General features: G+C 41.4%; 1 pseudogene; it reads left to right on the top strand.

Annotated features, from left to right (window-relative positions):
• The first annotated feature begins 12850 nt into the window (after positions 1-12850).
• On the top strand, positions 12851-13987 carry LOC149242433 (putative sugar phosphate/phosphate translocator At1g12500 pseudogene; annotated as a pseudogene).
• Positions 13988-15731: the final 1744 nt, after the last annotated feature.

Here is a 15731-nt window from a genome sequence, read left to right as displayed (position 1 = left end):
CGCTCAAAAGATTATGCCCTAGGTTGGTGTCTAACCTAGAACAAGAAAGAGACAAGAAAAACATTACTTTTCCTTAAAGTAAGTAGATGACGGAGTAAGGCCTACCTAGAATCTTTCACGCACTTTTCTCCTTCTTTAGCTTGGAAGCTCCAATTCCAGCTTTGAATGCCAAAATTAGAACCTTCATAGTTAGATAACACAAGCCAAGAAATTACAAGATCTATGCAGTATCATCTAAGTACTTCATTCAATAGATCAACATGGTATTGAAATAAGTGAAATAACAACATCACATATAGGAAAACAATGAATTCTTTGCATTACTATAAAGGGAAAGAGAATACAACTATAAATAACAGTTGATCTTGACTAAGGTTTTCCTTTTTTGTAGTTATTTTATCTTAGTCCATTGAAGGGTTAAACTTATGATGAGTAGACATATTTTCATTTACTTTTACGAGTTTGAAAAGAGAAGTGCTCGACAATCTTTCCATATTTTGGGAGTCTGAAAAGAGCTAAAAGAGGACCCAAGGGGGGTTCCTTTTTTGTAGGTTTAAAGAGCCCAAACAATAGATAAAAGTATACTCTGTGGTCAAAGGAAACTATTCAAAACATAATGAAAACCTACTAATAGTTGTCAACCTGCTCAAAACACCACAAGAATGATTAAACATACATGTTTCATAGTAAAAATGAAGCATATCTAGGTCAAAACACTAAAAATGAATAAAATAATGATAAAATGACCATAAATATTCAAAATGACTTGTTATTTTTACCATTTTACATTTTAACTTCAATAGTTAGTATTTGGAGCTCTTTTCCCTTTGATTTTTTTTAGCTAATTGAGACGAATCTAGGGAACCATTTCAAGTGTTGTCACTTCCAGGTAGGAACTGAAACCTTTCCCTATCTTTCTATGGCCCATTCTTGTATTTCATGCAAAAACATTTAGGTTTTGAGGTCCCTGGGGTTCATAAAAATGTCATGAGACAAACACACCCCCTAGTGTCAAAATATGCATTGCACCTAGGCAAGGGAACACTGCAGGGACATGTGCAATGCTTTGGTAGACACTGCTGGGGTGCGTTGGGAACATTTTCCTAATTTTCTTCTCAATTTTGCCTCAAATTTTGTCAAGTTTTTGCATGGGAAAGAGACTAATGGATCCCTTGTTGATGTTTCAAGTACCCATCAGTACAAAATGGCATTCATCTAGCGAGAAAGAGAACATGAGGAATAATTTTTAAATCTGGAAAATGACCCTACTACCATCCAGGAGCTCAAAAATTGTGGGTTATTTAAATTTTTCTGGCTACTTGTTATAAGGCAAGAAAGGAGTTGTTAAATTATCTTGTCCATTCATGGGATACTTAGGCATGGGCGCTCAGGTTTAGGGATAATCTACTCAAGATACACGTAGAGAATATTTACTTTATGACAAGATTGTCAAAGCAAGGTACCCCTGTCACTCTTCTAGGTGGAAGAAGTGGCGGCGAGATGGTGAAAGACTATATCGCTACCTATTCTAGACCTCGAGCTCTTCCTACTAGGGATGGGAAGATTAGCATAAAGGATGTGACCCAATTACCTTTGAGAATGACATTGTTCATTATCAAAAGATTGGCACGAAACTCAACACTTCATGTAGCAAGCAAATCACACATGCAGTATGGGATAGAGTTTCTATAGCCAAAAGTATTCAACTGCAATGAGGGTGTCTTCGTCAATTTGAAGGAACAACTTATTAAAGAAAAGGAGTGGAATTTGAATAACTTTGGCTATAAAGAGATCTTGTCTCTTTCGCTCTAGAGCGGATTCCACTATTGCACCCTCAGAAGATTGTACTTGAGCCGATCGATCCAAGGACCCCATGGATGAGGAGGTGGATAGAACATATGAGACGACATGTAGGCCCATCATTGAACAAATTTTCACTAGCCTTCTTTGGGTGGCTACGAAGAAAGTTCATCATCATTGATTATTATCCTTATACAAGGATAGATTTCTGTGATGATCCCAAGCTTGAGTTGTGTAGAAATTTTGACTGTAGATTAACCTGATAATGCAATATATCTAAAGCAAAATACTTTAATATAATTCTACAATCAAACTTGCGAAAGCTTAATAGATTTGAGCAAGATCAAGCAGAACACATATAACCAGAAGAAGAATCAATGCACATGAAACACAGAAGAATACTTTAGCGAAAGCCTCAGCTAAAATCCCCGCTATCTATATTATCATATAAGTGGAAATATATCAGGATTACACAAAGTTTTAGCTCTCAGAGCTAGCCAGCTCTCAATACAATCCCTCTCGATGCTCAAAGACAAAATAGACTGCTCAGATGCCTTCTCCTCTGCCCTCCAAGCTCCTATTTCCTTGTGCTGTTTTTCTTGGGTGATCCAGCTATTACCAAGTGTAACACTGAATTCCTTCTGCATGCAAGAGTTTTCCTTATATGAAAATTCTTGCAACTAATAGTACATTTTCCCTATCTTTAATCTCAACTGGGACTTTCTCTGAATAGACATGCTTTATTTATGAGAGAATATTCGATATCTAGAGTACACTAGTCTGATGCATGCATGCATTAACTAACTGAACTCACAATTAGTTCCTCAAAATGTTTGGAACTAATTTAACTGGAAATAACTCAGTTAACTGAACTAACTAATTACAACTCGATTATAACTCATCCTTATCTCCTTAATTAAGGGATAATCTCCTTAATTTAAGGGATAACTGTTGCATGATTTCACAAAGACTTCTAGCTTGAATTTTTCCAACTAATTAATCCAAGATGAATTAATTAATTATTTTTCAAGCAGCTGGTGAGACTATTTCTCAATTTTAATTCAAGGACAAATTAAAATTGGAATAGTCTTGTTGACACATTTCAACAGTCCCTCTCAATAAGAAAGGGATTATCTGTCACCCCGATCCTGTCTCTATGGAACTCGAATTTACACTTTGACAATGCCTTAGTCAAAATGTCAGCATCTTTCTCCTCGGTTGAAATATACTGCAAAAACATGATCCTCCTTGCCAGACAGTCTCTAAGATGATGATACCGAATGTCGATGTGCTTGGACCTGTCATGAAATATTGGATTCTTAGAGAGTTTGATACAACTCTGATTATCACAATAGATCACAGTTGGATCCATCCTTTGATCAAACAAACCAACTAAAATTTTCTGCATCTAGATGGCCTCACATGCTACCTAACTTGCAGCCATGTATTCGGCCTCTGTCATGCTGAGTGCAACCGACCTCTGTTTCCTTTTGTACCAAGAAACTATCGCCGACCCAAGGTTGAAAATTCCACCTGATGTGCTCTTCCGATCTAATGGACTCCCTGCCCAATCTACATCAGTGAAGCCCTATAGCTTCACTCCCTCTGTCCGTCTGTACCATAATCCATACTGAGATGTGCCTCTGAGGTATCTCAATACATGCTTTGTTGCCTTCCAAAACATCTTGGTAGGCTGAACCATAACTTGACTCAGTTGGTTCACCGCATAGCACAAATTTGGTCATTTCTTCACTAATTACATCAGTGAACCCACAAGCTGCTTGTACACATTAGCTTCCACTACTTCTCCTGAAGTAGCATCCTCCTTCCTCTAGTAACCTGCTAGAGGAGTTTGCATGGGCTTGCACTTCTCCATGTGGAATCTCTTGGGTATCTCATTGGCATACTTGCCCTGAGACACAAACAACTCCCCATCTTTCTGCCATACTTCCATGCCAAGGAAGTAATGCATGAGACCCATGTCTTTCATCTTGAATTCTCTTGCAAGGTCCTCCTTGCAAGACATGATCAACTGATCATCACCTGTCAATATGAGATCATCAACATAAAGTAAAATGATCAACTGCTTACCTTTCACCGTGATGTGGTACAGGTTCACATCGGCTTCACTCTTTGTGAAGCCCAACCCAGTGAAGTAGTTATCGATCCTGGTGTACTAAGCATGAGGTGCTTGCTTCAGCCCGTATAAATCTCTCTTGAGTCGGCACACATGCGAATCACGATCGAAGGTATCAAAACCTTTTGGTTGTTCTATGTACACCTCTTCCTCAATCTTGCCATTAAGGAATGTAGTATTCTCATCCATCTTATGGATATTCCAACCCATTTGTGCTGATAGTGCCAACATCTATCTGATAGATGATTACCTTGCTACAGGAGAAAAAGTCTCATCATAGTTAATCCCCTCGACGTGTGAGAAACCACGGGCAACAAATATTGCCTTATGTTTCTCCACAATACCATCAGTAGCTTGCTTTACCTTGTAAAGCCAATGGGAAATGACGACTGACTTGTTCTCTGGTCTTGGAACCACATCTCAAACACTGTTACGAACTATGGAGTCATACTCCTCCACCATGGCATCAATCCAAATCGGTTGCTGCACTGCTTCCTCAAAGGAAGATGGCTCGGTCTCAAAACATTCCCCAACAAGGGCCATGTATCCAGTGTACCACTCAGGTGACCTCCTCTGTCTGTGCTGAGAAGATGGTTCTCCCACATTCTCTCTCACATCCGATAACAATTTTTCATCTTCTCTTGTGTGCTTCCGTCCATCTCTGGAAGACTCTGCTTGAGTGGATGTTTCCACTCTTGGAACCTCTACATGCGGCTGCTCCACATCAGTCTAACGATCCTACTCCTTAGGAACCAACAGTTCCTCCACAGCCTGTAGTTGGAGCTTCCTCTCAAGGGAAACTCGCATGGCCTTCTACTCATCAAACTTGAGATCTCTGGGAACCACTATCCTCCAACTGGTAGGAAAGTATACTCGATAGTTGTGGGGTGTATCAGTGTACCCCACAAGTATCCCCAACTCTGGTCTCAACTCAAGCTTCTTCCGTGCATTCTTTGTCACATGGAAATATACCGATGAGCCAAAGACCCTGAAGTGACCCACATCTAGTCTCTTACCGAGAAAGATTCCTCTGGTGTTTTCATCCCAAGTATGCGATGTGGGCTTCTATACTGCAAATAGACCATTGTGTTGCATGCCTCAGCCCACAAAAGAAGTGGTAGGCCTTGGTCATGCAGCATCACCCGTGTTGCCCCTACAATCGTGCTGTTCTTCCTCTTGGCCACCTCATTCTATTGTGGGTTATGAGGTGCCGTCAACTCCCGTTTAATTCCTTTTCCTACACAGAAGTCCTTAAACTCTTGAGATACATATTCTCCACCGTTGTCGCTTCTCAAGGCCTTGATCTTCTTCCCCGATTCTTTCTCAACCAAAGCTTTGAACTCACAAAACTTTGAGAAGGTTTTATCCTTCTTTTGCATGAAATAAATCCAGCATTTACGAGAATAATCATCAGTGAAAATCACATAATACCTTTGCTTCACTGTGGATTCCATCAAGAATGGTCCACACAAATTAGTATGAACTCTCGCTAAGATCACTTCTGCTCGACTGTCTTGATCATCAAAGGAATACTTGGGGTACTTTCCCAAGGTACAACCTTTGCATGTGTCAAATTTCTCAAGTTTACCTTTGGGAAGTCCTGTAGATATCTGTTGCATTATCTTCAAGGCCCCATGATGAAAATGGCCCAACTGCCTGTGCCATAACTCGCCAATGTCTTGACTTTGCACCAATTTTGCTTTCGAACTCAATGCAACATAGTCATCTACCTCTAGTTTATAGAGATTCTTCACTCGAATCCCAATCCTCTTGGTCTGACTCATGGCTATGTGTCTTAGGAATGCATTTCCTTTACTGAAGACAACATCGTAGCCTTTGTCCTCCAACATCGCCACCAATACCAAGTTCTTCTTCAGTCCAGGCACATACTTCACATATGTCAAGGTGACAGGAGCTCCATGCTACCTCTGAAAAGAAATCATGCCCACTCCTAAAACACTGTACTTTCCATCATCACCCATCTCTATGCGCATCTTGAGGTCTTTCTCCTCCAAGGTACTGAATAAAATTTTATCGTTGGTCATGTGGAATGAGGCTCCACTATCAAGATACCAAACACAACCCACCATCGATGAAACCATACATGCGATGAGGGTAAAGTCCATTTCAAACTGAGAGCCTAATGCCTCACCTTCTGATCCTTTTTTGGATCCCTTCTTGGACTTCTTACATGGGAAATTAGTTGCATAATGTCCCATATCGTGACAATTAAAGCATCTCACTTTAGATTTGTCACCCTTCTTCCCTCCATGAGAAGAATTCGATTTGGAATGGCAAGCCTTCCCTTTCCCTTTCCTTGCCTTACTCGCTAAGGCCAGATTTATTTCATCATCATTCTTTGATGAAGAACCATCTCGAGTGCTCCTCCTGATCTCCTGCTACATGAGATCCGACCACAGTCGTTCCTAATCCGGCAGTTTCTCTCTTCCATTTACAGAGTCCTGGTAGCTATTCCAGCTCTTTGGAAGACCGAGGAGAGAAAGGCTCACCATATCATCATCGGCAGTAGTTATTCCCACACTACCAAGCTCATCTCTACAGGTGGTGAGCTTGTTCAGATATGTAGAAATAGTATCGCCCTTCTCCATCTTGATTTTCCAAAGATTATCCTTGAGCACCAGTTTCCTCTAGTCACTACTGTTCTAATAGAGGTCCTTCAATTTCCTCCACATTGAAAACGGAGTATCCTTCCCATGGAGACTCGAGACAATATGGTCTCGAACTCCCTCCAGAAGAATCTATCTCGCCTTCACCACACACTTCTTCCATTCAGCCAATTCTTGTGCATTAGCTGTAGCTGGCTTGGGGATTTCTTGATCAATGAAATCCTTCAAACCATTTTCTTCTAATGCAACTTCCATTCTATATTTCCATGCTATGTAATTTGAGCTTCCTTCTGATGAGCCCCAAAAATGGACAATTATTTGGGCTCATTCAACCTCCTAATTTGACTTAATCCACCATTCTCATTAGTTTATTGCATGTTTTTTATTATATTTATGTTAATAGAGTGAATTTGGTTAGTCATTATGCCAACAAGTCTAATGGGTGCTTTGTGTAGCCTTTTTGGTCAACTTGGAGACAAAATTGAAGGTCTTAATGAGCACTTGGCAGCCAAATTCGTGGGAGAACAAGCTAGAGGATTTGTAGGAAGGTGTCCCCTTCATTTATGGGCCCTTACCTCGAATTCTCCACCATCAGCTCGGAGTTCAAGGGCCACCGAATCAATCAGCACAAGGGCAGCCAAGCAAGTCAAGTAGGACTGCTGTTAACTCCAAGTTTTGGGCAGCCGAGTCCCTAAAGTTTAGGAGGACTGTTGGGTCCTCAATTTGTATAAATAAGAAGGCTTAGGGCCTCATTTTGGTTAGCCAGTGGATGTTAGCTAGTTAGCCAGTAGATAGTAGCTAGTAGTTAGTCATTTCATAGCCTTGTTGTAGTCATTTTGTAATTCGATTTGTAGGCAATAGATTAGCTTTGCTTTCAGCTCATTCTCAAGCTCTCTTTGTGGACAGTTTTGATGTAACTCTTCATTCTTGATTAATAAAGATGAATCCAGCTTTGCACCAGCTCTAAATCTCTCTTGGGAGGCTGTAGCTCTTGGGGTTGGGCCCATCTCAAGCGCCCAGTACCTCCCTTGTTTATCTTTATGTGTGTTCGCTGCATTCTTAAAATAAAGTCTGCTCTTTAGATTTAATTCGTGCTTTGTTACTTAGGTTGCTTTTGATGGTTGAAGTAGCTTTTTATGTTTAGGATGGATTGGTAGGAGTTAGTCATGCATTTATATCTCGTTGATAATGTTTTGTTCACATGCTGTACGTGATTCTTGTCATGAATAAGGTTGTTGTTCACTGATCTCATTAAACTGTTAGATAGATCATCTAATATTTTGATTGTATGCAAGACGTAGTTGGTTTGATCAGGTAAACACTATGCAGGGCACCTTCATCACCTCCTCGTTCATCTGAGCCTCGTCCAGATCAGCTCCTCCATCACCAAGTCTTTTTCCTCATCTCCCATCTGCTCTTTTGCCACGTAACCCTACCTTCTTTCCTTTCCATTGCCTAAACCTTCTTTGATGCAAGCTAGACTTCCACACCCTCTCATCACCTCATCCCTCAGTCATTGGGTCATTCCAGGCCCCTACCCTACCTCCCTACCCATTCATGCATTCTCTCCCACTCACCTATCAGTCAAAAACCCAATCACGAAACATCTTGTAGAAGAATTACAGAACTTCCTGTAGAAACCCCTGCAGACTTCCTGTAGAAGTTCATAAACATGGTTGCATGGCATCCTGACTTTGTGAAACTCTCTGAAAGGATGATAGGGATCCCTTAGACCCTCTCCGAGTGTTCCCAACCTTTTCCAAGCATTTCTCCTCCTTGACCCACCTCTGCACAGTGAAAAGCTAGTTAAAAGCACATGCATGATAATTCTAATAACTTAATCAAAAATACAAAAAGATGTTTTCTTCAGATAGTGATAACTTAGACACATGCATTTTACCTTCCTAGAAGTAATGGCATCTCTTTCAGTAGTTTGCATGCTCTCCTTTGTGTCAGTAGGACTAGCTAGTAGAATTAGGGTTTGCTAGGGTTTGCGTTCCTTTTTGGCCTTCATTTTCTTTTTGCAATTAGATTAACGTCCTTCGAGTTAGCTTTCATCCATCAATTAAAAAGCTTCTTCTAAGAGCTCATAGAAGTTGGCTTAATCTCCTAGCGGACTTGTGCCAGCTGACCAAGTGACAGCTGCGGCAAGAGCTAGTACTTGTGCATACAGCACCGTCGCTTCCAAGTTTGTTACGAACTACCGGGTTGATAAAATTAAAGAAGGGAGTTCCAGGAGTTGTAGCATTATTGCTATAATATTGGGGCCCACCATCTTTTTGGCGCCGTTGCCGGGGAAGCGTCAGAGTTTTGATTATTGTCGCTTTTCTTCTATTTTCCACTACAATCTTCTGCTAAGTAGTTTATTTCATTTCCATTATGCAATTTCGTTTATGCAAAAGTAGATTAGCCTTTCCCGCTTTCCTAGATTAACATTTCAATTCCGCAATTTCATTTCTGCAAGCGTAGATTAGCATTTCAATTCCGCAAGCGTAGCCTAGCATTTCATTCCTGCAATTTCATTTGAGCAAAATAGATTAGTCCTTTCCTGCTTTCATTTCAATTCCGCATTTTCATTTTAGCAAGATAGTTAGTTGCAGTTCAATCTATTTCAGTTTTGCAGGTAGAAGTAGAAAAAATAAAAAATCAACCAAAAAGATTTCATTTCATGCCTTGTAGGAGTAGAGATAAGTTAGAAAAATGATTGCACAACACCCCACTGCTTCACACAGCCAACATTCTCTCTTCTTCGATGGCTGTGATTAAAGAACCCCTAGGTGGACATCAAGGCATATTTAAAGAACCTCTAGGGGAGAAGAAGAAGAAAACATTCCTCTGGAGCAAATGGCTACAAGCAGAAATGTTGGGAGCAGTCCCTTGTCCAAAGACGAATTTGAAAATCAGATCGAAGATTTCAAGAGTGATATGAGGCAGTTTCTTGCCATGCAACTGGGTACCTTGCGGATCCAAAAGAAGCAAGAAGAAGCCAATAGGGCTTTGGCCATTTTTTGTCCTAGGTGCACTAGAAAGCATCCTAGGAACGAATGTCCAATGCACTCTCCAGAAGTGTGTTTCATCTGTGAAGAATACCATCCTACAAATCAGTGCCCTTCCTTGCCTGGACTTAAAGTTGCATATCAGAGAGCCAAAGGAGCCACTGAACCACTCCATTATATGAACCAAAGGAGGCCGCATGGACCTAGATCTTACCAGCAGGAACTGCAAGGGACATCCGAGACCTATTATGACCCCTATCAAGCCACTTCCATGTCTTCTTGGGGTCCCCCTACTCATCTTTCCTGGTTCACACCTCCTCCTTGTTCCTTCACAGATCCATATTATGCCCAACCAGTTGCTCATTCATTTCATTCTTATGCTCAGCCACAGCCTCAGTGGAATGCACCTCATCAAGGATGGAGGCCCCAGTACAACACTCCTCCCACTTCGTTTCCTCCACCACCTGCTCATCCACAACCATCGCCTCCTCCTCCACCAAGGCAACCCCAAATGCCTACCCAACCACAATGCCATCCATCTCCATCTCAATTTCACACTTCCACTCAGCTACCCATACCACCATTTCCAAATCCACACATTGGAGTAGCTCAACTCCATTACAATGCTGAGGCACAACATATCCAAATGACTCCTCTTGAGCTCAATGATCTTCACCATAGCTCAGGAAAAGCATTGCAAAAAAGAGATCATCTTGAAAGCATTGAAGGATCACATCCAGCAAAAGAAGATTCAAAAGAGGAGATCAAAGAACCATGGGCTGCACTTGATGAAGAGAAGACATCAGAAGCAGAGATAAAGAAAGATCCCTCATGGTTACCATCAAATATTCCATGGATTCAAGAGAAAGATCAGCAAAAAGAGGAAGATGAGAAAGTCATGTTAGAAGGTGACATGAAACATGATCCAGATCAGCAAAAGAACCAAGGATATCAAAGCTATATTGAGATATGGTTTCAGAAGGTCACTAAGTTGCAGCGGTACTTTCTTCCTCAGCTTTGTTTGATCCCTCCAAAGCCAGATCATTTGGTCTCTGAGATCTGGATACCTGTCAAAGCATGCATTTTGAGCCTTCACATCATCTTTTCTCTAATCTCGATGTGCACATGGCTCCATTGGAAGTATTCTTATACTTGAAAATGATTTTGTTTTTCAAGTAGGGTAGGGTAGAAAAAAAAAAGAGAAAAAAAAAGAAAAAATGAAAATAAGAAGAAAATAAAAATCTAAGGTGAAAACCTCCTCGGAGGCGCCTTAGATTGGCTCATTGATTGAAAACCTCCATGAGGTGGTCAATGGGTTGGAAAGAAGAAAAAATAAAAAGGCAATAAGATCTTTGGGTGAAAACCTCCCTTGGAGGCGCCCAAGGCAGGCAATTAGGGTGAAAACCTCCATGAGGCGTCCTAGTTGTTTTTCAAAAAAAAAAAAAACAAACAAAAGAGAAAAAGAAAAAGAAAAATAAAACTAATTCCATTGGCTAATTTCAGGTTGCAAGAAGGACGTTTCATGACAGGAGGAGCACTCAAATCAAGGTTAAAGGAATTTTTCTTGTGCCTTCTACAGGAAGCTCTGTATTTCTACAGGAAACATCCTGTATAACCTTTGGACGAACCAAATTCAAGTCTAAAATGGAATCTGATGGTGGGAATCTGTTGATTAGGCCTACAAGCACTTGTGTGTCCATCCCTTGCCTTTTCCATCATTTTTTCCACCTCATTGTGCTTCTCATTGTGCTTCTACAGGAACTTCCTGTAGAAATTGTGGGAAACTAGACATGGATTTCAAAAAGTGGTTTGGCGAACATGGTAGCTTCCTCAAGGGTTCAGAAGCCCTCATGCAATCTTCCAACTCCTCTTCCATCATCTCCATACCTGCATCACAGCCCAAGCTCAGTTTTCCCTTCCATGCAAACATTTGCAAAAAGCCTTGAGGCAAAAATCCATAGAACAAAATTTGTTTTTTCCATAACTTGAAAACCATGCATCCATTTGACAAACCGTTTTATGGGGAATTGTACAAGGGTGATGGCAACATGCTTGAGCAGTTTCAGCCAATTCCAGTGCACGGTTTCCAAGAAATCAGCGTCCATCACCATCAGCCATTTTTTCATTTTCTCCATAACCGTGCATCCGTTTCGAAACTTGTTTCATGGGGATATGCATATGAGTGATGGTAACCTACCCAAGCAGTTTCAGCCGATTCCGATGCACGGTTTCCGAGAAATCGATCTCGGAAATCTTCAGCCATTTTCCATTTGTCTTGAAATCCGTGCATCCATTGATCACGATTTTACTATGGGAGATGCATAATGATGATAGGAACATGCTCAGCAAGTTTCAGATCGATCCGCTTTACCGTTTGGGAGAAATGGCGAAAACAAGTTCTGGTTCTGTGACATTGCAGCAGCAGCAGCTTGAAGGTGTAGATTTGAACGTGGAAACAAATGCATGTAGCTTAGATCTGGTCAGAGGACACCTGCACAAGGAAAAGCAATCAAAAATCATCAGCCAAGCCCTCATGCAACCAAAGGATCCAAGCATGCAGCAGCAGAACATGAGCATGCAGCAGCAAAAAGCTTCACAAGCAGCCGTTTGACTTCAGGTACGTGACTAAACCTTGTTCATCTATTGCATGAATCTAGTCTAAGCATTGCATGAACGAATGGAATGGTGAAATTAAGCCATGAATGTAGCAAGACACCCAGTTCTCTAGCACTCACGAGAAAATCACGCAGCATGCGTGGATAGTCATTCACGTGGAAGATGAGAAACACAGGCAATGGAAGATTTGTTGAACTTCAGTGCACAGGGCATCAATTGATTAACAAATAGAAGAAGACATGCAGTTCATGATAGCACAATAGTTCATATGGGCCAGCACACGTTTTTGCCACCTCACTCCACCAAAAATCACGCAGAATTAATGAGCGCTCAGCCGAAACTCATAGACTGCTGTTAACTTGCACTTGCATCATGTTCAACTGAAGTATACATCCTCTGCTTCCTCAAAATGATTAACCTATCATCCTTCGCTGATTGTTTTGGCCTGTTCAAAATTCTCCAGCATACCAAGATTGTGCAGAGGCGCAGAGACATCCTATGGAATCCGGCTAGCATTCTACAGGAAGACGTTTTACAGGAAAATACAGCAGAGTCTTCCAGGGCAGAGTAAGCTGCTTGGTTTTCAGGCGGAACTGGGGTGGAGCTCTCTGATGAGATTTGTGTTTGCGCTCGCTTCTCATACACCTCAATCTCAATCTGAAGTTGTTCCCAATAGGAACTGATCTCTCTTTCATCTCTCAGCTCGAGGAGGCTAAAAAGATCACCAAGTTGCAGAGTTGGGGGAGGCTTATAATAACGAGACATCCACATCTGTTTTGGGTCCATCTGAGTCCTACACAGTATAGACAAGTACCCAGACGATGCTCAGGTCTGGAAACCAATTGGGTCTTCCGAATATTGATCAGATCTGATTTTTCAAGCCCTCTTCAGCTATGGCCGAAACACAAACATGGACGAGGCGGGGCAGTAATCCAAAGCTTGAACAAGAAGTTATTGACATACCTCCAACTCCAACAGGAGAAGGAAAATATGGTGCATTTCCTGTGTCCCAGACTATTACAACAGCTCTCATTATTGCAGCTTGGTACTCTTCCAATATTGGTGTGCTATTGCTTAACAAATGCCTACTTAGTTTTTTGGATGCAGATACCCAATATTCCTCACAATGTTGCACATGTGTGCCTGTTCATTTTATGGTTTTCTGGCAATTTCATGGTTAGAGATTGTACCAATGCAGTTCATCGTCTCCAGGAGACAGTTTCTTGAGATATTGGCACTGAGCTTCATTTTCTCCTTCTCGGTTGTTTGTGGCAATATTTCTCTGCGCTATTTGCCAGTCTCCTTCAATCAAGCTATTGGGGCAACAACTCCCTTCTTCACAGCAATATTTTGCATTTATAATAACATGTAAGAGGGAGTCTTCTGTGGTTTATATGGCCGTGGTGCCTGTCGTATTTGGCATTGTTATTGCAAGCAACAATGAACCATTATTCCACCTTTTTGGCTTTTTGGTTTGCCTAGGATCAACTGCTGCCAGAGCATTGAAATCAGTTGTTCAGGGGCTCCTCCTTACCTCTGAGGCAGAGAAGCTTCACTCTATGAATTTGCTCATGTACATTGCACCAATTGCTGCGCTGTTATTGCTTCCTGTTACTCTTTTTGTGGAGGGTAATGTATTAGCTATTGCTATTGAAAAAGCCAGAGAAAACACCTTTATCATATTCCTGTTGCTTGGAAACATGACCATGGCTTATCTTGTGAATTTAACCAACTTCCTTGTTACAACACATACGAGTGCCCTCACGTTGCAGGTTTTAGGAAATGCCAAGGCCACCATTTCTTCCATATGATTGCATATACTTGCACACTCATAACAAGGCTGAGAATTCACTAGGAAAAGCAGCAGGCAGCAGAAAGTTAGCAGACTGTTTCTACAGGAAGACAGAGAACTGTTTCTACAGGAAGTTTGGAGAAAGGGCAACAGAAGGAGAAATTGGCCGAGATTTTAGCTAAGGAGGCCACCAGGGCCATCAAAGATGAGGAGAGAGATTGGTTGCTCAGAGGATGAGCAACACTTTCAGTAGGGGGGTGATGATGAGCCCCAAAAATGGACAATTATTTGGGCTCATTCAACCTCCTAATTTGACTTAATCCACCATTCTCATTAGTTTATTGCATGTTTTTGATTATATTTATGTTAATAGAGTGAATTTGGTTAGTCATTATGCTAACAAGTCTAATGGGTGCTTTGTGTAGCCTTTTTGGTCAACTTGGAGACAAAATTGAAGGTCTTAATGAGCACTTGGCAGCCAAATTCGTGGGAGAACAAGCTAGAGGATTTGTAGGAAGGTGTCCCCTTCATTTATGGGCCCTTACCTCGAATTCTCCACCTTCAGCTCGGAGTTCAAGGGCCACCGAATCAATCAGCACAAGGGCAGCCAAGCAAGTCAAGTAGGACTGCTGTTAACTCCGAGTTTTGGGCAGCCGAGTCCCTAAAGTTTAGGAGGACTGTTGGGTCCTCAATTTGTATAAATAAGAAGGCTTAGGGCCTCATTTTGGTTAGCCAGTGGATGTTAGCTAGTTAGCCAGTAGATAGTAGCTAGTAGTTAGTCATTTCATAGCCTTGTTGTAGTCATTTTGTAATTCGATTTGTAGGCAATAGATTAGCTTTGCTTTCAGCTCATTCTCAAGCTCTCCTTGTGGACAGTTTTGACGTAACTCTTCATTCTTGATTAATAAAGATGAATCCAGATTTGCACCAGCTCTAAATCTCTCTTGGGAGGCTGTAGCTCTTGGGGTTGGGCCCATCTCAAGCGCCCAGTACCTCCCTTGTTTATCTTTATGTGTGTTCGTTGCATTCTTAAAATAAAGTCTGCTCTTTAGATTTAATTCATGCTTTGTTACTTAGGTTGCTTTTGATGGTTGAAGTAGCTTTTAATGTTTAGGATGGATTGGTAGGAGTTAGTCATGCGTTTATATCTCTTTGATAATGTTTTGTTCACATGCTGTACGTGATTCTTGTCATGAATAAGGTTGCTGTTCACTGATCTCATTAAACTGTTAGATAGATCATCTAATATTTTGATTGTATACAAGACGTAGTTGGTTTGATCAGGTAAACACTATGCAGGGCACCTTCATCACCTCCTCGTTCATCTGAGCCTTGTCCAGATCAGCTCCTCCATCACCAAGTCTTTTTCCTCATCTCCCATCTGCTCTTTTGCCACGTAACCCTACCTTCTTGCCTTTCCATTGCCTAAACCTTCTTTGATGCAAGCTAGACTTCCACACCCTCTCATCACCTCATCCCTCAGTCATTGGGTCATTCTAGGCCCCTACCCTACCTCCCTACCCATTCATGCATTCTCTCCCACTCACCTATCAGTCAAAAACCCAATCACGAAACATCCTGTGGAAGAATTACAGAACTTCCTGTAGAAACCCCTGCAGACTTCCTGTAGAAGTTCATAAACACGGTTGCATGGCATCCTGACTTTGTGAAACTCTCTGAAAGGATGATAGGGATCCCTTAGACCCTCTCCGAGTGTTCCCAACCTTTTCCAAGCATTTCTCCTCCTTGACCCACCTCTGCAC

The sequence above is a fragment of the Pinus tabuliformis genome, chromosome 8, assembly GCF_031772625.1.
Source record: "Pinus tabuliformis cultivar Carrire ecotype Pingquan chromosome 8, CPIR1, whole genome shotgun sequence".
Lineage (NCBI taxonomy): Eukaryota > Viridiplantae > Streptophyta > Pinopsida > Pinales > Pinaceae > Pinus > Pinus tabuliformis.
This window is presented reverse-complemented; position numbering and strand designations above follow the sequence as displayed.